The sequence below is a fragment of the Myotis lucifugus genome, unplaced genomic scaffold (assembly GCF_000147115.1).
Source record: "Myotis lucifugus unplaced genomic scaffold, Myoluc2.0 scaffold_37, whole genome shotgun sequence".
Classification (NCBI taxonomy): Eukaryota; Metazoa; Chordata; class Mammalia; order Chiroptera; family Vespertilionidae; genus Myotis; species Myotis lucifugus.
Genome location: NW_005871085.1, coordinates 1,905,585 through 1,919,199, shown reverse-complemented (window position 1 = coordinate 1,919,199; position 13,615 = coordinate 1,905,585).

Sequence of the window (13,615 nt, the reverse complement as noted above, 5' to 3'; positions counted from 1 at the left end):
GGGATGGAGGACACCTTGTCAATTCTGGCCTCAGGGACTCTGCGATTGGCAGGTCTTCACTGGGGTCCTCACCAGCCAACCCTGCTCAGTCTATTCTGGACTCTTTGGCTTCTGATCTTCTTAGACCATATGTTCTATGCAGGAGAGACAGCGATGACCTCTCCCCACCCCAGGGCTGACCTGGCAGAGGCCCTGCTCCCACCTTAGTACTGCCCTCTCTTGGTACCCCAACATGACACCTATCCAGTCTCAATTGGTCCCCAGTGATGGGCACAGGCGGAAGAGGTCAAAATCCTCAGATGGCTCTGAGCCCGGCCCCTCCCTGTGTAGTGGTCGTACCCATAGGTAGCACAGCTGTGACCTGAAGACGGTTGATGAGGCAGGGGCCCCGGAAGGCCCCTCTGCCACCTGGGGCCAGAGATCCCTGCATCTGGGACAGTGCCTGTCATGCTAACCACCGTGCTTAGGCCTCAGGTGCAAACGCCTCCCCAGTGGCAGAGGCCACACCGCACGGTGGTTAGACACTGGGCTCTGGACCTGGGGAGGTTATCCACCTCTGCACCTCAGATTCTGCACCTATAAATGGGGAGCAACGGCCCCTTTGTGAACAGTCAGGGAGCTGGTGACTAGACCCAGCGCCTCAGTACACCATGGTTGTTGGGTCAGCACGAGTGCTACCCAAGAGTCTTAGCGGCTTCCACGTTACCTCCATCCTCTCTCTTGATGCGAGTCAATACAACCTCCTCCCCTGCAGGTCTCTGTGCTTATAGATTCTTCTGTCTCCCCATGAGAAAGGCCACCTGGTATGGCCCCTCACCGCTCGGACCAGGCTACTGCAGCTCAGAGAGAGACAGGGCCTGCCACCCAGCAAGGCAGAACCTGCTCGCTGCCTGGGGAGAGGTCCATGGTCTGTGAGACCCTTTGGCCTCCAAGTCCCAGGACTCCGAGGACACAGGGTGATGGGAGAGACTGAGAGCAAGTGTCTGTAACCCCCCTCCTTCCCCGCACAATTCCTGGTACCCGAGAGCCCCGCCTCAGCCTGGCACGCCTGCCGGATTCCTGCCCGTGTGGTTTCCCCTGGGCCTCTCCCTCACGTCGCGTCCCCAGCTGTTTGCATTCCTCTGCTGTGAAGACAGCCACCTTAGGGCCAGGCCTGGCTAGGACACCCCTGAGTGTGGGAGCGCATGTGCTGGTGAGGATGTGCAGGGCACACCTGCATCACATGCCTCTCTATGTCCATGCATAGGTGTGCGTGCTGTGCCCTATGTGTCCATGTATGCATGAGGGGAACCGACATTGTGTGGACAGGCATGAGTCCGTGAGGGTGCAAAGAGCTATTGTGTAAGAGGGAACGTAAGAATCCCTAGGTTCCTACAGGCCTCTAGACCTGCACTCTTGCACGAGGGGGGTCGTGCGTGTTTCCCACAGCTCAGAGCCCTTGCATGGGTGAAGGTCATGCACTAAGTGTGGCCTTGTTTGGGCCAAGTTCACTGCCATCGGAGAAAGCAGGAGAAGGGGGTCAGCATGAGCTCGAGTGTGGAGAGCCCATTTACTTGGCTGAGCTGGATGTTTCCCGCAAACTCCCTTGCTCAACCCGAATACCAATCCCAGGAGGGATAAAGGTGAGATCGGGGGCATGGAGAGGGCCAACCACTTGCCTAAGGTCACACAGCCTGTAAGTGGAGGAGCCAGCACTCAAATCTGTGTCTGCCTGACTCCTGAAGCTGCCAGAAGGGGCAGGGAGGGGAGGGAGGTGCCACAGGGGCCACAGCACAGTGGAGACCTGTGCTCCATAGAGCTCAGGCCAGGCCATTTTCTTGGAGGATGGGAGCCTTGGAGCCGTGCACCCAGCCCCCTGGTCTCCCAGCCCCCACCTGCTTCAGCTGGATAATCATAATAAACATGCGTGGAGCAGTTGCTCTGTGCCAGGTGCTTGCGGAAGAGCTTTGCATGTAGTAACTCATCCAATCCTCCTAACTCTCTAGGAGGCTGGTGCCATTATTAGACCATTATTATTATTATACTGCTAGAGGCCCGATGCACAAAAATTCATCCAAGAGTAGGCCTTCCTTTCCCCGGCTGCCGGCACTGGCTTCCCTCCGGCACCCGGGACCCAGGCTTCCCTCTTCCGGCCGCCCGCAGGCACCAGGGACCTGGGCTGGCTTCCCTCCGGCCCCAGCTTTGTCAGGAAGTATGTCCAGTCTAATTAGCATATTACCCTTTTATTATTATAGATATGTACATATAGGTAATATTTATATCCTATCAGAACATAGAATAATAATCATTATTATTCTCACTTTCGAGATGAGGAAACTGAGGCACCAACATGTGAAGCAACTTTCCCGAAGTCCCACAGCTGAAACTTGGCTCACGCACTCAGGAGCGCCTGAGTTGGACGTGTGCTGTCTCGTGCATGAGACTCCAGCCTCACCTCCTCTCTGCAGGGTGGTCACCCACTCCGTCCTCCATGCAGGCCCAAGGAAATTGAAGGCTGGGTTCATCCCCACCATAAATGGGGAAACGGAGTCTGGATGGTGTAGTGCCTGGGCCTGGAAAGATGGCTCCCATGCGAGGGCCGCCCTAGCTTTCCCCACTCCTGACCTGCTGTGGGACTTGAAGCAAGCACCCTGCTCTCTCTGCGCCTCAGTTTCTGCCCCGCCCCAGAGAGCAGGTAGGAAGGGCTGTCCCAGAGTTTCCAGCTGGGGAGTCCAGGAAGGAGGCGGCAGGCCTGGCAGCAGGCACGGAGTGGGCAGGCAAGTGAAGGTGAGATTGGGCCAGGGCTGAAGCGGAGGCTCAGAGCAGGTTTTCCCAGGCTGTGTCTGAGTAATCCTGCGTCTATATTTATCTCCTCTTTTCTTGGGTGAGCAAATAGAGCCCGCTGCCAGCCCAGCCCGTCACCCCTCCCCCCCTCCCCCCGGAGGCCGGCACGTTTCCCTCACCTGCCGGGTGGCCCTGGAGAGTACCGCAGGCTTGGCCCCAAGTTCAGCTTGGCCCACATAGGACACGCAAGTCTGCTCGAACCCTGTGTGACTTCTGAGACAAATCTCACTGTCAGCGGTGACCAGGGAAGCTCCAGGTGGGCTGCGGCACACAATGGCAGCTGTGGCCATGGCCTGGGGACCAGGGAAAGCCCTACCTCACTCAGGAACAAAGGGTCCTCTTATCTCTGACAGTGACTTTCATCCCTCCATTCATGCTTTGGTCTCAATGGCAGCCTCCTATCCCTCTAGGATCTGAAATTCCCAGAGGAGAGGGTCTGCATGGTGCAGTGGTCAAGAGTCACACTGCTCTGGGGTTGAATCCTGGCACCCTGACCTCGGGCACATAACCTCTCTGTGACTCAGTTTCCTTGCTTTTCAAATGGGTCAAGACATCCTACTTCCCAGGGATCTTATGAGCATTCCGTTAGAGGCCTTATGGGCTGACAGGTGGGATGGACTCTGCTGGGGAGGATCTGTCTGTCCCCACGTGCATCTACCATCCCAGAGCCTCACCCACAGCAGTGATGATGGGCCCACAAAATGCTCACTCTAATGGACACCCTAATTCTGTGAGGTGCATGCAGCTGTAGACCCAGAATGGGTTAGATCAGTGGCCGGCAAACTCATTAGTCAACAGAGCCAAATATCAACAGTACAACGATTGAAATTTCTTTTGAGAGCCAAATTTTTTAAACTTAAACTATATAGGTAGGTACATTGTTATTAACTTAATTAGGGTACTCCTAAGGCTTAGGAAGAGCCACACTCAAGGAGCCAAAGAGCCGCATGTGGCTCGCGAGCCGCAGTTTGCCGACCACTGGTGTTAGATGAATTGGAATTGGACCCTGGGAAGACCCCAGAAGGATCAGATACTAACTTTGCTGAGACTATTCCCAGCAATGGAGGGGGCGGGACAGGTGGCCAGTCAGGCCAGAAGGGCAGCTTGTCAAGAGATGGCTCAGCCTGGACCAGGCCTAGGCTCTATCGCCTCCTGGCCCAAGCTGGGATCTCCACTGCTGGTTAGGCCCCTGCCCCAATTCTGGTCTCTGCCCTGGCAGTGCCACCTTCCTGACCTCGGGGAGCCCTGGGCCTGGTGCACGTGCACCACAGCCCTCCCCGCTCCTGGGCCGGATTAGGCAGAGTCCGAGGACGTGCAGGGCTGGCAGGCTCCCGGGCGGGGCAGGTGCCGGCCCTGGGGCTGCCCGATGCCGGCTCAGGACTGGGCCGCAGCAAGGCCTTGTATGGCTCTGGCAGGGGAGCTCGGCTGGCAACACCCATTGGCTGGGCTGGCACTCCCACCTGGCTCCCTGGGCCCCAAACCACGGTAACCAGAGCTGCCAGGAGCTGGTGGATTAGCATGGCAACCTGCCCATCCGCCTGCTCTTTTCCTTTCCTAAAAAGGCAGAGCCGGACAGGAGAGCTGGGCAGGTGAACTTGGGCCTGGGGTAGAGGAGCAGTGGGCGGGGTGGCACAGGTGGCTCTGCCTAGGGTTTGGGAATCTTAGCCTTGGCCTTGGGCCAAACTCTTCCCGGCTCTGGACGTCAATTTTCTCATTTATAAAAGGAGGCGATTGGCAGCTGTGTCTCCCTCAAGTGGCTTTGATGGGATTGGAGGATGTGTACCCTGGGGTACTGCACCCCCAACCCAGGTTGGAGGGCTGCTGGGCAGCAAAGTGGCCCAGATTCTCTCTCCATAGGAAGCCAACCGCTTCCTGAATGTAAGGGCTCAGTTTTAAGTCCCAGCCCTGCCACTTGCCGCTATGACTTTGGGAAGCAGCCTCACCTATCTGAGCCATCTTTGTCCTCACAAAGCTGATGAGGTGATTGGTGCTCCCCCCGCCCCAACACCCCCCACTCTCGCCCAGGATCTCAGGAGCCCAAGATGACCCCATGCAGTGCAGCCCCAGTCAGTCAGAGTGCTCCCTCAGCCCTCTCTATCTGCCCCTGACTCTTCCTTCTTGCTGCTTCTCTCTGCCTCTCTGCGCATGCCCATCTCAGGCTCACCTGCCTCTGAGGCTGTCCTGCCTGCTGTCTCCTGGCCCGGGAGTTTGTAGGAAGAGTGTGGACTCCGGGTCCTGAGCTCAGAGAGGGTCCAGGTCTAGGGGTGAGGCTGGATGTTTGAGTGCTGCAGGCCCAGCCCAACCCTGGCCTGGGAGCCAGGCAGAGCTGGGCTCAGGCCTCAGTGCCAGACGGCAGCACAAGCCCTCCTGAGGCTCTGGCTCAGGTGTAGCCCGGGTCGGAGGCCCTGCCACTTGCCAGGGTGTGGTCTTGGTCTCTATCCTTCGCCTGTAAAATGGGGTGTGTGGCCCATCCAGCCTCCAAAAGTGAAAGTGCTTTGTGAACTCTAGAGAGAGCACCTGTGGGAGGCCCTGCGGCAGGTGGGACGGCAGGTGGCCGGTCCTTCAGGGAGCTCACGCGCACTCTTCATGCTCCCAAGTATGGGAATCCAGGCCCCAGAGCTCTGTGGGTTAGTAAAATGCTGGACGCAGGGCCTGGTACAAAAACTGGGCTGCTTGTTTCTACAGCAAGACGGCATCTATCCTGACCAATACACCTTGGCTCAGAGCCCCGATCTCCGCCCAAGCCCTGGCGTCATCGGAGATGAGCAGATATGGCCTCACTTTGCACCTATGGGACACACTCACCACGCTGCACACTCACATCCTGGCCTCTTCCTCTCCCGCGGCATCTCTTTCCCTCCCTCAGTACCCTCACCTGTGGTCAACACCGGCTCCATCACAGCTGTCCCATCTCTAGAAAAATGAGCTAAGATAACACACAACCTTTCTCCTCTGTTTTTATCAAAATCTGTCACATGACCACTGGCCTTTTTCCATATTGGCCTTTTTCTGTTTGCCTCCTTCCCAGCCCACAAATTCAGTGCTCCGTGACCTCTCCTCTTCATTTGTCAATACTCTCACCTCCCATACAGTGGTACCCGCTGTCTGTCTGTCTCATGGCCTGGCAAAGCCCCCACCGTGGATGAACCTACCAGCCCCCTGCCCAGGGCATGGCTGCTGAGCTCTGCTGGAGAAGCCACAGGCTGAGAGAGAAGTGGCTGCCACCATCACTGCCACAGGGAGCCTTGGTTTCTTTCCATGGCTTTCTCCTGCTCCCTTCAAAGGACATTCACAGCTACTCAGGCCTCCAGTCTTTTTCCAGCAACTTCCTCCTTCCTGCTCAGCAGGTGACTTCACTCCATTTCAAAGAAAAATTCCTCTGCAGGAAGGCCCTCAGTTCCTGTCACCAAGCAGCAGACACACTGACTTCCCTTGTACCTCTTCCCTCCCCTGCTCCTCTTCCCTCCCCTGCTCCTCTTCCCTCCCCTATACTTCTTCCCTCCCCTGCATCTCTTTTCTTCCCTGCAGCTCTTCTGGGGTCACAGGCCATGATGGGAGAAGTGTCTGCATTTCCTTTTAATCAAGCAGGCTTGAATCTCACCATCTCCTTCACACCAGACCCCTAAACACATTCAAATCCTTCTTCCCTGGACTCCATGCCTGCCTCCAGCTGCCACACAGCTCTCTCCTGCTCTCCACCCCAGGTCCCTGGGCAGGTGTCAGGATCTGCTTTCTCACTTCCTCACCTTTTCTTCAGTCCTCAACCGCCACCATCTGCCTCCACCATTTACTCAACTCGCAGCAGTATCTCCGAAGGCCCTGCCCTGGAGCCAGGCACTGTGCTAGGCCCCCTTTTCCCTTAGTCAGTAATGATCCTCTTGGATGCTGAAACAAACAGACCCTCACAGGTTCTTAGTGCTACACTTCCAGGCAGCATTTTATCCTAAGTGATATAGCAGACAGACACGAGCAGAGTAGGAACAATAGGCCAGGTAGAGAAGGTCACCAGGGTGGAAAGCCCCAGGTGCCTAGCAACGGCCAAAACTGGGAAAAACAAGTATTGTAGGGTGGGACCTCGCCCCCAGGGTTACCTTTCCTCCCCTGGCATATCAATGGTACGCAGTTTGGACCCTCCCCTGACCTCTCCTCCCCTGGCATGTGGCTAGTCATGTGATAGACCCCTTTAGAGGAGGAACAAGTGGTCAAAGAATAACCTCATAGAACTCCCATACAAGCCCTTGAAGAGCATTCCCTTAAGCATTAAGCCTCTAGGACAATGGGGTTCTGGCAAACATCACATAGTCCTAGGAACAAAGCCAGCCTCAGGTCTGTGGACCACAGAGACGGAGGTTTGATCAAACTACAGATAACATTTAGGTCTCAGTTGTGTTTCAGCTCCTGGCCCAGCAAAGCAGCACAACTAGACTAAGGGAACCATGGCTAACATCAGGACCAGCTGCATGGATGCCAACCAATCAGTAGAGACCATGACCGGGAAGGACACACCTGGAAAAGCCGATGAATGTTCTGTTGAGATCTTCCTCTGAGACCTCCCCTAAAATCCCTACAATTGGAAACCAGATAAAAACCCTCAAGATGAAGGACTCAATTCTCTATCTCTTCCTCTCCCTCTCCCTTTCCCTCTCTCCCCTCCCCCCACCTCTCTCTCTCTCTCTCTCTCTCTCTCTCTCACACACACACACACACACACACACACACACACACACACACGTGCGCCAATGCCTTTCCTTCCCCCTTTCTTCCCTCAAGATGCATAACTTTGCTTCCTTTCTCCTAAGCTCCAAGCCCCCGCCCCCTCATTTTTTTTTTCCTCTGTATTTTTTCCTGAGTCCATGCAGCCCAGCTGGTTCACTTCTTCTACCTCTGTGACTTTCTAAATAAACTTTGTCTTATAATTAGAGTTCTTGCTTAGCCAAACTCAAGGACTGAGGTCTAACTTTGCCAGTAATATCTGGTGCCATTCACCATTAACAGAAGGACTGTGATATTGTGATTAATAATAAGAAATATATATTTGGTCTTCTTCCCTCTTTCTGGCACAGAGCATCTCCTAAAAACCTTGGAATCACCCAAGCTATATATCTTTCTTCTGTTATGTTAATAATGAGGTTTTTGGAAAGCCCCTAGGTAACCGGAAAAGGGGTCTGGCTGCCAGAAGAACCAAGCATGTGGTTAGAAGGTTGAAACTTCTAGTTCCACCCTCCTGGCTTTCTGTCGGTGGAATCTGAATCGGTCACCCATGGCCAATAATTTAGTCAATCGTACTTGTGAAATGGAGTCTTTGTAAGAACCCAAAAGGACAGGGTTCAGAGAGCTTCTGGGCTGGTGAACATGTGGAGGGGCTGGGAGAGTAGTATGCTCAGAGAAAGCAAGAAATCCTTCTCTCCTTATGTAGCAAACTGGTCAATGCAAGCAAATGCTTCTCTGAGTTCTGTGAGCCATTCTAGCAAATTAATTGAACTCAAGGAGGGGTTGGTGGGAGCCTCTGATCTATAGCTGATCCGTCAGAAGCACAGGTGACAACCTGGGTTTACAGTTGGCATTGAAGTGGGTGTGGGGGGGGCAGTCTTGTGGGACTGAGTCCTTAACCTGTGGGATCTGGTGCTATCTTAGGTAGCGTCAAAACGGAATTAATTGCCTGGTGGTGTGGAAAATAAATACGCTTCGGAGGACCCCTCCTGGTGGCCCATCAACCTTTTCAGCTGCTCGTTCCTTCCCCTCCTCCACCCACCTTCAGGAGTTTTCCAGGGAAGGTTTCTGGGGTGACTCACTCTCTCTGGACTGCAGCTTTTGTTCTCGCTGCCACAGCAATTCTGGTCCCTGTGATTGAGTAATTAATGATGTCATTATTTGCTTAAGGATGGCCTCTCCTGTTAGAATATAAGCTCTTTGAGGGCGGGACCATCTGTTGTATTCAATGGTTGGCCCCTCACTGGTGCTCAGAAAATCATTGTTAGTGCAAAAGGTGGGGACCCACACCTATCTTTTTCATCCTTGTAACCCCAGGACCCCATGCAAGGCCTGCTCAGAGGATATGTGTTGAAGGCTTGCTACTCTGTTCAAGGCTCTTTAGACCCTATATACACCATCTCATTCAATCCTCACGATAACCCTCCACTTTACAGATTAGGAAACAGGTTGTTTAACTCGCCTGTGGTCACACAGGCAGTGAGGGGCCGTGACATCATCTGGTTCCATGTCCGTAGTGAGTTGAATGGTGATCCCTCAACATGTAGTCCATGTCCTAATCCCCAGAACCTATGAGTGTGAATTCATTTGGAGAAAAGGTCTTTGCAGGTGTAATTAAGGATCTCAAGTTGAGGTCATCCTGGATTAGAGTGGGCTGCAATCCAGTGAGGAGCATCCTTGGAAGAGAGGGGAGAAGAGACACACGGAGAAGGCAAAGCTGTGAAGGCCGAGGCCGAAGTCTGAGTGCTGCAGCTACAGAACAAAGAATGTCAAGGACGGATGGCAGCCACCAGCCGCTAGGAGAGAGGCACGGGGTGGGTTCTCCCTCCGCTGCCCATGGAACCACCCCTGCCCGAACCTGACTTCAGACTGCTGGCCTCCACAACCGCGTGGGAATGAAGCTCTGCTGTTTGAGGACACCTGGTTTATGGTACTGTGTTATGGCAGACCTAGGAAATAAATATAGATCCCAGACCACGTGGTGATGGGTCTGGTGCCTACTCGCCAGGCCTGGAAGCCGGGGGTCACCAGAGTCCCCAGCTGTGTGACTGTGGCCTGGTCACTTCCCTCCTCTGGGCCTGATTGCTCTGCAGTATTTCAAGCACTTAAAACACCAATGTCCCTCCAACTCTGGCATTCTACAACTCTCAAGAAGAACCAGGAGCCAGGCAAGCAGGGCTATGTTGGGATTTTCAAATTTATTCCAACATGCTGTGTGTTTTTTTTAAAAAATATCCTCAGGCTGAACACTCAGCCAGAGCTGTAATAAAGGCAATTATTATACTTGTAAAAACTTCTCATTCACAGTACAGATGTAATTTACAACAAAGGTCACACACATCAATACTGAGCATTTTTTTCCTTTTGTACGTCAGACTCTGTGCTTTAGACCTGCATGGATTTTTTTGTTGAGTTTTTTTTTTCTTTTGCACTGATATATACCATACCAACATTGCAAGATGCAAGTGTAGAAACTGGAGATTAGATAAAAGTACAGGCAAAACTACCCCATCCCAGTGTGGCCGCTGTACATATCTACAGTACGATTTTTGGAATGTATTGCCATTTAAGAACATAGGAACTCTCTACAGACAATTTCACAGACAGAATACACACACCTTTTAGGGAAAAAAAGGCAAGTATTTATCTTACAGAGAGTGTGTATCTTACATTTGCCTACGTTTCCTTTTTGTTTCTTTTCTTTTTTTAACACTAAGTTTAGTAAAGTGATCATAAGTGCCAAAGCAGTTTTCTAATGGAAAGCGGACTGGATTCACGACACAGAAGCAAATTTGTGGAACGGGCCCCGGGAACTCCCTCCCCTTGGACAAGGCTGCAGATCGGTCCCCAAGGATGGCTGCCCAGGCAGGACTTTCACTAAAGAAGGATTTGTCAGAAGGAGGGACTAGAGAGCAACTCGGCTCAGATATATTGCTTATTCCCCTTCCAAAGGCCCAGGTGGGAATGGAGTTAGGGCACGAGGGAACTGGAATTGAATTCTCAGCCCTTTTCCCACAGAGGGAGGCAGAGGGACTTGTGGGTCCGGAAGCTGGGGGTCCGGGAGGTGGGAGAGTGGGCAGTCCACCACCATCGGGCTCCAGGAGGGTCTCAGTGGGTGGGACCAGAGTGTCAGCGGCAGGTGGGGCACCTGGGGAAAGATGCCTCGGAGAGGAACAGGGTTAGTATCCAGAATGGCCTTGAGCTTGCTGAGGGTGAGGGGTGTCCTGAGGGTGGGCCTGGGAGCAAGGGTTGTCTCTGAAACCCCAGCAGGCTGCTCCTCTCCCATGCCAACCCCCAAGGACCAGAGCAGGCCTGTGCCAAGGAAGGGCCACCCCGCACATTTAACAGAGCACACAGTAGGCGTCCGGCCAACCAGCCAGTACTGCTTCCTCCACCGCCTCCCTTCACCTGGGCAATAGTGTCACAGGTGAACAGTGGCTGGGAGCAGGGCCGGGGGCTGGGGACGGCACGGAGCAAGAGTCTTTTACCAAATGATGAAGGTGTGTGTGTGGGCTGGGGCCTGTGCTCGGGCAGTGGGAATAGAGTCAGGCAGAGAGGTTAGACGTTAGAGCTACGTCCAGTGACATCGGACCCCGACGGGTGGCATCGATTCTGCCCCTCTGAGCACCTGTGTGGGGCAGCAGCCCTTTGGCCAGATTCCGTTTGTGCTACTGTGTCCCTGTCATTGAGAGAGGGGCCTTTAGTGACTCCTGGTCTTCGTCCCCTCTACCTGTGCCTGTGTCCTGAGTGACCATGAGGGCTCTCTCCTGCTGGCCACACCGTCCCTGCCTGCACTGTACCTCCCAGGAGGGAGACCTCGGTGGGTTGACAGGAGGAATGATGACCTGGAGAGCTGGGTGTGCAGAGCAGGTGGAGGAGCGTGGCCAGCCCCAAGGTCAGGGGTGAGTCCTGCAGAGCGCCCAGTCTGCTGCTCTGTGGGTCTGGGGCTGGAAGATCGTGCCCAGGAAGGGTTCCAATCTGGGCTGAAGCAGTGCCCTTTACCCAGCTCCCAGGCCTCAGCACTCGAAGTCTCTAGTCCTTGGGCAGCCCCAGGGATAGGACTGAAAGGCGAGGTGAGGAAAGCCCTGGCCTGGGCCGTGGCTGAGTGGGGCCTGGGTTCCTTACCACTTCCTGCCAGGACCTACCAGTGCCAATATGGTCAGAGCCCAGCTTGCTGGCTTCTCCCAGGGTGGGTGGGAGGGAGTCCCGAACTCGGGGTCAGGCAGCCGAGAACTGCTCGCTCACCTACCCCCAGTCCCTTGGAGCCCAGCAGCCCCTAGGGAGACCCTTTCCCTCTGTTCCCCTTTTTGTCTTTGCTCTGAGTGAGGTCAAAGGAAAATGAACTAGTTGGTGTGGGTGGACCAGTGGCTGGATTGTCCACTCAGTAGGGGCCAAGCCAGGAAGGGCCCTGAACCAGATGAAGAGGGATTATGGCTGAGTTTGGGGAGCGTGCAGAGGCGCCTTGACCCTCCCCAGCGCATGGCGTTCACCTAAACAGCCCAGGAGCCTCTATGGGGACAGGATTCCTACCGCCTGGCTGCGGACGGGGACTGGCCGGGAGGGCCCCCAGCACCCGGACCTGCTTTCTCCCCCTTGTAGAAACAAGGAAATAATTGTGGAGGGCTGGGGGACAAGCCACCTCTCCCAGAGCAGGGTAAACATGTTAGAGTTCAAATTCCATATTTCAACCTGGGATTTAACTTCTGGTCACATTATTTTCCTTACAAAGCAGGTTTTTGTCCCAGCAGATGCAGGGCAGCTTCTGGAAGGGGGAGCTGGGGATGGGGATAGAGGCGCTGGCTAGAACCGATGGTTTTGGAGAAGAATTCAAACGACTTAGGGCAATGGACCCCCCTCCCCACCCAGGTCAGGAGAATCTGGGGATCTGGGGGAAATATCAAACAGCAGCCTCTCTTTCTAGATGTTCATATATATAGCATTTTTTAAAAAAGGGATTTAAGCCAACAAACAGGACTGGGCAGTTCCCACCAGTCCTGGTTTGTGTACTTCCTGAGGGTAGTGGAGCCTGACAGTGTGGGGGTGTCGGGGGGCGGGGCGGGGAACCAGTCCTGCAAACTTCCAGTCCCCAGCGCAGTAAAGGCCAGCCAGAGAGGAAAAAGGCCCTTTGTATTCCAGGGACCAAATGTGAAAGGAAACCCAAGCCCCAGACTCTGGAATGGCGAGGCTCTGCACCTTGGATCTTGACCCCGAGGGGCTGGGCCCTGCACTCCAGCCTTGCCGGTACTTTCTAGAACAAGGAAGGCAGCCTGTGGCGGGGCCACAAGAGCAAGGCCTAGGCCAGGTGCTGGGGGCCAGGAATGGATGGACGGAGCTCCTTCCCAGCCCAGGGCCTGGGGGCGGGGGTCGTCCCCTGGTCAGACCACATGGGCATCCGGGAGCCCTGGGGGAACCAGCCAGCTCCTCCCTACCTTCTGCCTGCGATTATTTTGTGTTGAAATCCTAGGACGGGAAAGTGGGTGTTTTCTGGGCTTGGCCGTGGACGCTGCTTGGGGTCTCCCTGCCCGTGTCTGTGCCCCCCTGCCTGGGGCCACTGGCTGGGGTGGGGTAAAGTGGAATAAATAGGACATACACATCTGTACATAGGAGTGCTTGCTTTTACATTTAATTATATATTTTTTAAAGTTTTTTTTCCCCTCCCTCAGTGCATCCCCTTTACCTCAGCAAATGGCTGCCTCCTGCCAGCCTTGGGGGTGGCTGCTGACCCCATCGGCGGTGGGTGAGGCCCCACCTACCCCCCCTTTCTCAAAAAAGCACAAAATATTCACAGCCTCAAACTCCGTGTGTTGTTGTTTTTTTATGTGTGTGTATGTTTTGTTTCTTTTCAAGCAACAAAAGGAATAGAAAAGGCACAGGTCACTGCATACGTGGGAAGATACAACCGATGGGGGCTGAGCGGGAGCTGCGTGGACACACGGACAGATGGGGGAGGGACCCAGGTGAGCAAGATGATTCGAGGAAGCTGCTGGAAGCGTCTGTTGCCCAACCGGAGGCCAGATGCTGAAGCCGTCGGAGAGAGGCTAAGTGCTACAGAGAGGACCCCTGTCGCCGGCTGGTGCGGAGG